Genomic DNA, 13,268 nt, shown 5'->3' on the forward strand with positions numbered 1-13,268 from the left:
TAAGTATGAAACTATAATGTCTGGTATTATTTACTCAATGCAATCTTCACTGAGTTAACAGAAAATCAAAAATGTTATGAGAGATAGGGCAAAAATAAGAGGCAAAATCAGGGATGGTTTGCAAAACCAGGAACAGTTGAAAGGTATGACTAACACCACTCAACAGACCAATGCCACAGTACATACCCTCCTAGCAGGGAGTAGGTTTTAATGTATAATACCAAAAAGGAAGGAATAAGTAAGGGAGGCAAAGCCTTCAAGAACCTTACAACTCTTTGTCTGTCTGTGTCACCTAGACTATACCGAAAGATAAGTGAAAATGGAAAATTAGAAAAAGAGTAGAGAGCTCTGCTTCATACATGCAAAGCAGAGAAGCCACTGTTGCAGGTTTAACACCTCAGCACTACTGTTAAGCAGGAGCAATGATTTGGGACGTGACTACAGCATGTTGATGGCAGTACTTATAATACAAGGTATTCTGTATAGTACATACTAAAATAACTATTTATCCCAGTACTTATAAAATGCATATGAGAAGAAACCAAGTCTCTCAACTTATCTGCTCAGTAATTCTGGATAAAGACAAAAAATAATTGGGGGAATATGAAGCAAACGTGGATGCATTTATGTATGTATGTATATATTTGTTTATTTTACATTTGTTCATAGGTTCATAGGTGCGTACTAGGCTAATGGCCCTGGAGCCTTTACAAGCCGAGCCCAAACAAATTGCCCAGGCACTGTGCCACTTGATGTTAGTTCACAGTGCCCCTATCCAGTAGGGAAATGATCCCTGGAGTGAACTTTCTGTTACCCATCAACTCGTCAAGATTTCTCTTGAAGAGGTTGAAGAGGACCACCGAGGTGCTCTCCTTGACATGAATGGGAAGAAACTCATCTGATTGTGGGTGTTACGACAGCCAAAGCACATCCTTCTCAAGCAAGAGCTACTGGGATTCAAACTCATGACCTCCAGTCCACAAAACCAGCTTCTTAACCACTGCGCTAACAAGACTCAAGCTTCACTTGCATCAAGATTATATCACCCCAGATGGTACTCGAACCCACAATCCCTGGCTTAGAAGGCCAGTGCCTTATCCATTAGGCCACTGGGGCGTGACAGTAATGTTAACCAGGTAAGTGATTTGGTCTGAAGATCCTTCTCAGATACGACCCAGGTCAAACTAGCAACACAAAAACTAAGACATTCAACAGACACAGTTAACTTCCAGGAGATCAGCATCATAAGAACCAGAGATATTTACAGTTGATATACAGAGATATGCTGGCACAGTATAAACCATTTCTCAAAGCAGTAAAATACTGTACCGCTGGGATTCGGTAAACTCTGTGTAGGCTTTACATGAAGCCTATGCTGAGTTTACATGTATGTGAGGTGATGAGCTGTGAGCAGCAGCGCTAATTGCATATTCATGTTGCTCACAGAGTTTAAGTGTGGTTTTGTGGCTGGCAACCAGGAGAGCATGTAACGCACCATGGATAGCAAACCTATTTAATTCAGAGCACAGTCGGTTAGTGGGTTTGCAAGGAATGTCACAATGATCATCAGGGCTTAACACATAATGTTTTTCATAGCTCTCAGTCTCGTAGTGCAAAACAATCTTGACAAAGCACAACATAATGGGGGGACAATCACCCAGAAATAGGGACTAATTCTACATGTTTGCTCTTTTAAACTCAGACATGTGCTAGAATAACAAGGGGTTTGTGTGAAGATATATTTTCTGAAGGATTTGAAGTCTGAAACTCAAATCTATGTAATTTGCGTGACATCAGTTCTGAGATCATCCCAGTGATATGGCAGAAAACTACAGGCTTTATAAGGAGCACCCCAAGAGATATATAAGTCAAAAATCTGGACATCCTGTGAAAATCTGGACAGTTGTCAAGCATGAAAGTTATGTATATGGTCCAAACACAGTACAGGACAGTGTATACAGTGCAGAGTATTGTGAAATCCCATTCCTGGCATTCTGTACCAAAGTTATGTAAGGATACATAGACTGCCATGTAAAACACACTCTCAGGAGAAGTTTGTGTATTGAACAGGGACACACAGATGAACTGTAGAAATGAACACAGGGAAAGATGACAGGTGAAACAACCCAATGTACAGCAGATGAGGGCATGTCAATGGAAGACATTTGTAGCAGCAGCACCAATCACATATCAATATGGTACAGTTGGGACTGCACAGTGAAAATGTGTATTATGTGACTATCACACAAGGTGACATAACAATAAGGAGGATGTCTGTGTGAGATAAACAATGCAGAGGACATCTATCAGGGATGTGATATACAACTGGGGTAGGGTGCATACTGTGAAGCTGTGCAAACCGATTTGCCTGAATACGAGTGTAATCTCAGCAGAGGTTTCCAGCAATTGGAACACAGGTAAAGGCTCATGGACAACATTAAAAGAAGCAAGCACAGTCATGGACAGTATCAGAATAATCCCAAAATTAATCCCTTGTCTCTGACATAAAATAAGTGATTTACAATGATCAGAAATGATTCTGCACAAGCAAACTTGAACAACTATTGTGACATGTCCTCACTCTATGAGGGTAATCACGCACACTGATCAGGCACTGTAGCATCTGCTGAAGGCATTAGGAGGGACACTGCTATACTTATATGTGACATTATGATCAATACAGGATAGTTGACTGGTGTGCATGACAGATATATATGGCACAATCCACACTGTCATGAATGTTACCCATGCCATTAATGCTGTCAAACAGCTATGTATGTACTGTGTGTATCACCAGAACAGGTAGCACACATGCATCTGGTATAACATACTCAGTAGCTGTGTTACATACAAGGAAGTAGTCAGCACTCTGACCACATGCTGGTGGATGTTCCACTTATCATCTACTCCAGGACACCAGTCACATACCTATTGGTTTGATTATAAGCTGTGATGTCTACATTATACTTGGGCTGTGTGCTTGTTTTCCTGATGTAACAAATCCCCCCCCCCATGTTTTTGTGTCATTGCAGGTTTTTTTCATGACTGTGGCAGCAATCTTTGGTATGTGTTGAAACTGTCTGTATTATACTAATATCACAGTTGGAGTCAATGATTGCACACAATCTGTAGTCTTTCAGACAGCTGTTTGGACACAGGATGTGTCTGTCACCTGTGATGTCTGTCACTTACATAATGGACAGGAAAGGGTCTAGCAAATAGCCCTGATGTGCAGACTTGATCACTTAACCCGAGATATAGATCACTTCACACATTTCAACATATTTAGATGCCACATGTGTGATACAGTTGGTGATATAGGTGTTTATAGTCACATCTGACAGTATTGAGTGAATACCTCAGTGTGGATTGGTGTAAAATGCCTTGAGCTTGTCAGGTTCAAAAGGATGATAGTGTTGTCATCATGCATGCCCTCGATGACCTCTTTCAGAACATCTAACAGATCTAACAGACATGATATAGCATTAACAATTCACACAGATTTGTTGCATACAGCTGGGATATTACTAGTGTCCATTTAGAAAAGGCCCATGATGACATGTTGGTCTACCTCACAAATGAGAAGAGTCAGGATGTGTCTATACATGCGTACATTGGATGCTGTCCCCGCACAACTCAGATAGATGCATGCTGATGTACACCCTTCTACAGGATCTATGCTTGGGCCTTTACTGTTTGGAATCTATTTCTCAACAGTTGAGGATAAAGTATACTGCCTTTGGCTTATGTCATTTGCTGATTCTGGCATACTGGGTGCAATCATTGAGTCCACCTATGATGATAACATACTACAAAAGGGGCTAACACAGACAAATGATTGGTGACAAAGCAACATGGTCTACAAGTAAATTTAAAAATGTGTCTTTATTTTATCCTTCTGCAAAGTGGAATTTCCTGCTAATTACAATATTGACAACAGTCCCACTATGCTGAAACCCAGTGATACAAGCACTGGGAATACACATACATAGCAATCTGAACTTTGACCACCAAGTGCCCACACCAGTATTGAAGGTCTATGTTGTGCACATCATAAGTCGCACCATTGTATTGATTTCTGAGGATTATATTACAGCACTGTACTTGAACCTCATCAGAACACTAATACAGTATAATGCTTTATTTTGCATGTACCTCACCAGACACGTATCAGCTGCAGACACCATAGGAGTTTCTCACCGAGAAAACATAGGGCCTACAAGCCATGCCATGATGAATGTGGAAAGACTGAAAGCCATGTTACTGTAATCTGTATCATATAGAATGAATTGACTTCTGCCTGGCCTCCAGGCAAGCCTCTGACCCTGCCCTGGTGGGAATAGTGCACATTCACAAATCAAATATACCTGATGACATCAGCAATGTCTGGTGAGGAGAATATGGTAATAGCAGTGTCCCACATGCTAATGTAAAAGGCTCTCTGTAATGTCAAGCAAGTGTGCATGTGCACACACATACATACACACACACACACACACACACACACACACACACACACACACACTTGACTGCAGTGAGAATAGAATCCCTAACTAAGTACACAGACTACAGAACTCTGTATTTAATGCAAGTATTACAGCTCAAGTCTGACTTGCAGTATCTCAGACAACACTCTATTGCTGATGGCATCAACACTGTCTGATGAGGAGAACACGGCAATAACAGTGTCCCACATACTGGTGTAAAAAGGCTCTGTGTAATGTCAAGCAAGTGCGCGCACACACACACACACACACACACACACACACACACACACACACACACACACACACACACACACACACACACACATGCACCAGATGACTGCAGTGAAAACAGAACCCCTACCTAACAACACAGACTGCAGAACTCAGTAGTTTACATAAGCACCAATTCTGACTTTTACAAGGCTACAGGGCAACTTATAGTGGATGAGATCAGTATTGGATACAGGAGAGAAGATGATGGGAGGCCTGCATGACATGAATGTGTAAGTATGTGCAAGTATCATGATACTGTCTTTTGCCCGTCTGGTCAGGATAAAACAGATGAACAGTTGTGGGTTTGGTTCAAGTAGCTTTATTATACACATACACATCAGAACTGTGGCTTAGCAACTTAAACTTAAATAAAGTTATAAACAGACTGACTACCACACCCATGCATGTTAACAGTCTGGCTGTTGTTTCAAAATGGCACTGCTGCCTGCACTTGCATACTATTTATATGCACGAGCCTACATGGAAATGCTTCTTAAAGGTACAACACACTCTCTGTTCTACATCCTCCCTGTTTGAGAAATAGATCATACACCACATGCAATTATACAGAAATTATCTTTTGACATGCAATTATACAGAACTAATTCTTTGACATGCAGTCATACAAAATTAAACACATATAAAACAATCATGTCCAGGTTGCTGTGTATTTTATACTAGGTCTAGAAATACGACCTGATCATGTAACATAAAAATCAGAATTGGATCTAGCAATGGGGACTGTCTTCAAGGAATGTTCAACTTTGGGGACATCTGGGACATTATCAGGAATGGAAATAGGTACTGAGGCATGTTCTTCAGTATGAACATTGTCAGGGTTGCTCTGAGTCTACAGTCTGTATCACAGTTATGATGCTGTGATATCAATTCAGACACCAGAAGAAAATGCCTGCAGTTTCTCCTGCATTCTATACCCTCAGATTCCACTAAATAGGATCTCAGCTCGGCACATATGCCTCTCACTTAACCAATTCGATTAAAGCCTTTCGCCATTTGCATCCTCACGGTCTCTCCTTCTTTCAATGGATGAAGAAATCTGCTTATTTTATCATAGCTGGACTTCTGAAAGGCACGCTTTTTAAAGAGTTGGGCTGTGGTTGCTCTGTTGTTTTAAGCATTAGTCACCAACAAACTAGATCTGATAGGCAAGGTTGTTCTGGTTTGCCTAGATAGAAATCTCTGAGCAAACGAGCCAAGTAGATTGTCATGGGGTATATTTCTGAGATTAAGTAAATTCAAGAAGATATCGGTATTGTCACACTTTGCCCTCTCCGGTAATTGCTTCGCACTCTGTACTGCAGGTTTTGTTTGACTTTGGGTATTCCAGACTACTAGTAACATGGATAAAGTCCCACTCTTTTGCAAATTTCTGAAACAACTGATAGATAAACTGGGTTCTGTTGTCAGAAATAACCTTATGTGGACTACCATGGACTGAGAAAAGATGTTTCAACTTAGTAATAACAGCACTGGATGTTAGGTTAGGTAGCAAATCGATCTCAGACCAGTTAGAATAATAGCCTACCAACACTAAGTAATGCTGATTGTTCCACTCAAATATGTCAGTGGCTACTGTTGACCAAGGTGGTTCAGGAATCTGGCTTAGCTGAAGTGGCTCTTTTTGCAAATGCGGTTTAGTACTACTGCATACTGAACAATATGAAAGCATTTTATCAATGTCTTTTGACAAAGAAGGCCAAAACACTAGTACTCTCGCCCTTCTTTTGGTAGCTTCAAAAAGTGGGTGACCACAATGCAAAATCTAAATGTATTCCTGTTGCAAGAAGTAGGAACAATAACTTTAGGACCTTTGAGAATTATACCATCTTCTATCAGCATCTCATCTCTGTATGGAAAATAAGGTTGCACTTCTGGTGGTGCACAAGATTGCTTTGACGGTCATCCAACATTGATGAAGTGGTTAAGCTTCTGCAAAACTGGATCAGTCTTTGCAGGATCTCTCAGCTCTTCAAGTCTTGTGGTAGGAAAATTATGCACTACAATGACATCAAAGTCAAAATTCTCTGCATCAAGCTGTTCTGTGGCATTTATAGGCGATATGGATAAGGTATCAGCCAAATAAAGAAGTTTGCCTTTTGTGTAGACCATTTTGAAGTTCTATTTTTGTAATCTGAGCATCATTCTTTGTAGTCTTGCTGGACCTGTATGCATAGGCTTCTTTAGAATAGTGACTAGAGATTGATGATCAATTTCAATTTGGATAGCTCGACCATAAATAAAATCATGGAACTCCGAACATGCGAACACAATTGCCAAATATTCCTGCTCAATTTGAGCATACTTTATTTCAGTTTGGGTAAGGGTTGTACATGCATAGGCAATAGGTCTGCCCTCTTGAAGAATAACTGCACCAAGACTGAACTTTGAAGCATCACAGGAAGGAACTACTGGTTTGTGGACATCATAGTATCTCAATGTAGGCGGGTTGGCAATTTGCTGTTTGAGGTTATCAAATGCTCTCTGTTGTTGTTCCAACCATGACCAAACAACATTTTTGCATGTCAGCTCTCTTAAAGGTGCTGATAACTCATTAAAGTCAGGAATAACTTTGCCCAAATAGTTAACCACACCAGGAAAACGCTGTAGGGCTTGGACATTGTCCAGAGCTGGCATCTCAAGAATGGCTGCTTGTTTGGAAGGGTCTGGTCATAAGCCTGTACTGGTAAATAAATTACCTACAGACTGAGCTTCAAGTTCACTTCACGCACTCTGTCCAGAACTTTCCTGCGATTTCTGTCATGCTCTGCTTCACCATTACCTCCAACCAGTAAATCATCCAATATTATAGCACACAGACAGCTCAAAGAAATTGCTCTATTGCATGCTGAAAGACTTCACTGGGAAAATTTATTCCAAAAGGCATTCTGAGGAATCTGTATTTACCAAATGGTGTGTTGCATGAAGTTAGTAATGAAGATTTGTGATCCAGCATTACTTGCCAAAATTAACTCTTTGCATCCAAGACAGAAAAAACAGTAACATTTGGCATGAGGGTGGCAACCTCCTCGACTGTACCCATAGGATGATGAGGTATTTTTAATGCCTTGTTTAAGTCTCTTTGGTCAATGCATATTCTAATTTAATCAGAACTTTTCTTATGAGCAGCTACCATGGAAGACAGTTGGTTCTGTGACTGGACAAATCACACCTTGCTGCACCATCTTGTCTAACTGGACCTTGACTTTGTGCTGCATAGCTATTGGAACTCTCCTCACTGGTCTGACCATTGAACTGACCTCTGGGTTGACTTTCATAGAGTACACAACTGTAAGTTTCCCTAGCTTGTCATTGAAAACATCATACATACTCTGAGAAAATAGCTTCAATAAAGCTGGAACTGGGACATGTGCTTACATGATGGACTTCTTTGGTAAAAGAAAGCAGTTTCATTCCTAAACTGTCTCTGAGACCTAATAGTCACTGCACAGGTCTTCTGACTACATAAAATTGCAAGCTGTAACTATTCCCAGCTGAATAGCATGAAAGCACTACTGAGCCTTCGATATGAATCTCTTCACCTCCATAAGCAACAAGCTTCACGCAATTGGCCAAATTAAGTTGCTCACCAGCTCTTACTCTAGCAAATGTTTCTGCTGACATCACATTACACTTTGAACCAATGTCTACTTTGAGCTCCGTGGGTTTACCACTAATCAGGGCAGTACAAAATACTTTGTTCTTTGCCAACAAATCTACTGCATTAACCTTTTTACCAACCACTGATACAAACTCTAGATAGAAATAGGGTTGCAGCTTTCTATATGATCAACTTGCTTTTTTTGAGTGACCTTTCTTAATAATTGAATGAGGCTTGCTTGATTTACAAAACTTTTGAAAGTGGTTCCATTTTTTACACTTGTGGCATTGCTGACCAAATGCTAAGCACTTCTCTCTTTTAGACTCATGATTAGCACCACAATTATGACAGTTAACAATATGACTTAACTTGGGTTTTGCTGACTCACCCTTATACTGCACTGAGCATGTCCGTTTTGCTGAGCTAGTCTTGGAACTTGCTAGAAATTTACGGGTCCTCCCTGGAAAACATCCAAGGGCTGCAGCTGCCATGTGCTTAGGCCTGCTTCTGCTAGCCATGTGGTGCATGCTGTCTACATTTGCTCCAGAGGCTGCTGAAACCATGCTCTTATCATTTGCAAGTATACTTGTGTGCCTTTCTGTGTGCTTGTGGATTTGACAAATCTCTACAGCTTAAATCACTGTCCTGAAGCAAAATCTTCCTCACTGCAGCATTATTAATACCACACACAAGTCTGTCCTTTATTAACTCATCTTTCAAATCACCATATCTGCACATTTTGGCTTTATTTCTCAAGTCAGTGATATAAGCTGCAAAAGTTTCACCTGTTTTTTGGTCTCTTGTATAAAATAGGTGCCTCTTTAATGTAACATTTGACTGAGGGGTTGCACATTTCTCTAAATTCACATTTTAAGCACTCAGGGTCCTCTCTTGATTCAGCCGGTACAACAATATGGCGGTTTTCCCCTTCTCCCGCATATACTGCTGGTGTAGACATAAATGAATTCTCCTTTTCAATGGCCTCTGACCCAACTAAGTTAAGCAAAATAAATGCCCTTGTCCTTGCATCCTTGTCAGAAAAAGCTGCTTGTATGAAAATATTGTATTCCTGCTCAAATACACTCCAATGCACAGTAGTGAAGGTGCTTGAAATTATGTATGAAAATACACACACATAAATATGCCAGAACTTTATGCCAGAACTTGTAATTATGTCCAGTAGTACAACAGACTCTTTGAAATAACTGCACTTTGCCAAATAAGTCTCCGTAGCACAAGAACACTTTAAAATCACTCTGCTTTGTGAAACCACCTCTTATCAGTGTAAAAAATACTTCAAAATGACTGTACTCTATGAATAAACTGTACACGATGCAAGAAGCTCAGAGTAAGAAACACTTTGAAATTAATGCACTTTCCAGATAAACCTTATACAGCACAAGAACTTTCCAAAATGGCTGTACATTGCAAAATAACTCTATACAGTGTAAGAAACACTTTGAAATGGCAGCAGTCTGTGAATAAATGTACACAGCACAAGAATCTTTTCTCAAAGTGGCTATACTTTGACTGCACTTTGCAAAATAACTGTACTTTGCACACAGCAAACTCTTTGAAATAATTGCACCATAATAAAGCACACACTCTGCAAACACTTTCCACAGTCTGAGATACTTCAAACAACTCTAGTTATGCTTTGAATGGCTTCAGTCAATGCAAAATAGTAGTTAATGCCCAAACACAGTCATTTACTAGAAAACATTCAGTTGCCTTGCTTTTTTAAGCTTATTTTGCCCTTTTCTTGTACTCGTTATACCCATTTAACCTCTTATCATGCTCACTATACTTTTCTTTTGCTCATTTTACTTTAAACATGCTCATTATACAAATTGGAGGTAATTCTGAACCCCATATAAGCATTTCTGATAGCTTTATCAAATATCATGGTTTAGAACATTTTAATTAATAATGCATTTTGTGCCTTTCATTTGATTAATAATGGGTTTTGTGATACTCATTTGATTAATAATATGCTTTGTGCCCTATGAATGTTCCGTTTCATTTTCTTTGCAAAATAAATAATTTGTGCAAGTTTTGGTTACCTGAAGTTCATTTCTGGCCCTTGCTAATCATTTGAGCACTGTATCACTCAACCCGCTCAATATACCTTCACCTTCAACTCTGTACCTCATGGCTTGAAGAAGTTGCACTCTTAATTCTGGTTCTGACACCATGTCACTTGTCCTGTCAGGATAAAACAGACAAACAGTTGTGGGTTCATTTCAAGCAGGTTTTATTACACACAAACACATCAGGACTGAGGCTTAGTAACTTAAACTTATAACCAGACTGACTACCACACTCATACATACTAACACTCTGGCTGTTCTCTCAAAATGGCACTGCTGCCTGCACATGCTCACTATTTATATGCATGTGCCTATATCTGGAAATGCTTCTTAAAAGTACAAAACATGCTCTGTTCTACACTGTCAATCCATTGAATTGGAGCGGTAACTGTAAGATACACACTTCTGCTCTTCTGGCCAGACATACACACAGTTGACTACAGTGAGAACAGAACCCCTACATATCTAAGTACACAGACTACAGAACTCAGTAATTTATGCAAGTGCCATGGCACAAGTCTGATTTTTACAAGGCTGCAGGACAACTTATAGTGCTTGATATCAGCACTGGATGTAAGAGAGAAAATGATGGGAGGCCTGCATATGTTCATAGTTTCATAGGTTTCTAGGAGGTTATTAGGCTAATGGCCCTAGGGCCTTTACAAGCCTAAATGTGTAAAAACCCAAGTACCCTTATTGAGCATAGTTAAATGTTCATTGTTAGCAGAGCAGTTTTGCAATCAGTGCCGACTGCCCCTGCCAAGAGGGACATAGGTCCCACCCCCATGGTGAATTTATAATCACCCATCTAGTTGTCAAATTTGCACTTGAAGAGGATCATTGAAGAGCAGTGCTTCACATGCAGCAGGAGCCTAACATAGAGGAGAGGCAATTGTTGGGAGATATATCTGCCTCTCCAGCATGTTCTCTTTATGTCACAAGCTAGGTTGAGATCCCTGGAGCAAGTTATTCCTGTCCCATTTGATTTGCAGATGTCCAGCATTTACATTAGGGCAGGGTCTGAGACTGCTCTGTAGGTCAGGCCCAGGTTGCCTCTCAGCATCCTGTATGATACTGAGTACAGTGACAGGGCTTTCAGTCTTTCCGTGTATGTCATGTTTTGGAGGCCCTGGAATCTCTTGGTCAGAAACCTCTGTGGTCTTTCCAGTTGCTGCACATGTCTGGTGAGGTACATAGAGAAGGGAGCATTGTACTCAATTAGTGGTCTGATAAGGGTTGAGTAAAGTGGAGCTATGACCTCCATGGCCTTGGATGCATTGCCATTAGTTATGAGGTGAGCAATGTAGAATGTATGTCTTACCACAATGGACACATTGATTGAAGTTTAGATTGCTATCAACCTGTGTTCCCAAGTCTTGCACTACTGAGTTTGAGCTTAGAAGGGTGTTATATATAACATAACTAGCAGGCCTACTTTTTGTGCCAAAGGGGACAATGAGGCATCTGTGTGTTACGTTTCAGTCTGTGACCATTAATTTTTTCTGTGTCAGGCCTTTCTGAATTATGTTAACATTGTTCAGGGACTCAAATATGATTGCACCCATTTGACAGTCATCTGCAAACCTAGTAAGCCACAGGCCATCTACCTTCACCTGGACGTCAGAGAAATAGTTTCCAAACAGTAGAGGGCCCAGCACAGATCCTTGTGGTACTCCACTGGTAAGAGGTCTGCTGGTGGAGGTGGACTCCCCAACTCAGATAGTGTGCATTCTGTCAGTGAGCCAGTTGGCTACCAATCTAGTAATGTATGGGTTAATCCCCAGATGGGAGAGTTTCTCTATGAAATCTGAATGGGGGATTGTGTCAAAGGTCTTGGCTAAATCAAGATAGATGGTATGCCTTGTTTTCCCTCATCCAGGACTTTGGGGACATTATCAAATAAATATATTAGGTTTAATAAGCAAGATCTACACTTGGCAAAACCAATATGGGTCAGGTCAAGAGTGCTGAAGGTCACCTATGTCCCTGTGGATAAGGTCCATAATGAATCTTTCCATAACCTTGCAGATAAGGCTGGTTAGGCTTATGGGTCAATAGTTCCCAGGGTCAGTTGATGGCTGTTTAGACATGTTCAACTATGAAAATAGTTCCAGTTCTGCATGTTACCAGATTAACATGCATTGCATATCACACAACATTTGATATTAATTTATGGGGAGTAGTTGATTGATTTGTGAAAATGTAGTTAAGATACCAGGGTTGCAGTGCATGGGGAGAGGGAACACATGGCTACATTGTAAATATGTGCCATATTGTTCAGTTTATGTTTCCATGTGTAGTTTCATGGCATAAAGAGTAAAATGGATAGGAAACAGTACTAATACATGCTAAATTTGACTTTGCATAGCGCAGCAGCAAATAGTGGGTTTGCATGCCAGCTGGCAAAGTGTTTGCGCACGCGGAATAGACATTTCCATTGTTTTCCCTGGTTGCGCATATTTAAGCAGTGCAGAAACACGAGCCACATTGCTAAAATTCTGAGAGTTAGCACTGAGTGTATGAAACATACCTGTTGCTTAGCTGACTCTGTGGAAGCAGGTGTAAATGCATTTCTTTTTGAGCCCAGATGATACTGGGTATGAATCCAGCTGTATGTAATACTTTTAAATAAACAATGATAAAGCAATGACATTGTTCTTTATAGTACATTCAGCATGTGTTCCTGTGTGTTGATTAGCACAGCAGGGTTAAGTGGCATTGAATGGAGGTAACTGCAGTATTGCCAAGCCACTCACTGTCACTTGGCATCTGCTGTGCGATGCCAAACTCTGAGCAAAC

At 40.4% G+C, this 13,268-nt stretch overlaps 1 non-coding gene across 1 annotated transcript; it reads right to left on the bottom strand.

The window, feature by feature from the left end:
- Positions 1-1,043: 1,043 nt before the first annotated feature.
- TRNAR-UCU lies at positions 1,044-1,116 on the bottom strand. The gene has a single exon. It is a non-coding gene; the product is annotated as a tRNA-Arg (tRNA).
- Positions 1,117-13,268: the final 12,152 nt, after the last annotated feature.

The sequence above is a fragment of the Protopterus annectens genome, chromosome 5.part1 (assembly GCF_019279795.1).
Source record: "Protopterus annectens isolate FY-2018-M chromosome 5.part1, PAN1.0, whole genome shotgun sequence".
Lineage (NCBI taxonomy): Eukaryota > Metazoa > Chordata > Ceratodontiformes > Protopteridae > Protopterus > Protopterus annectens.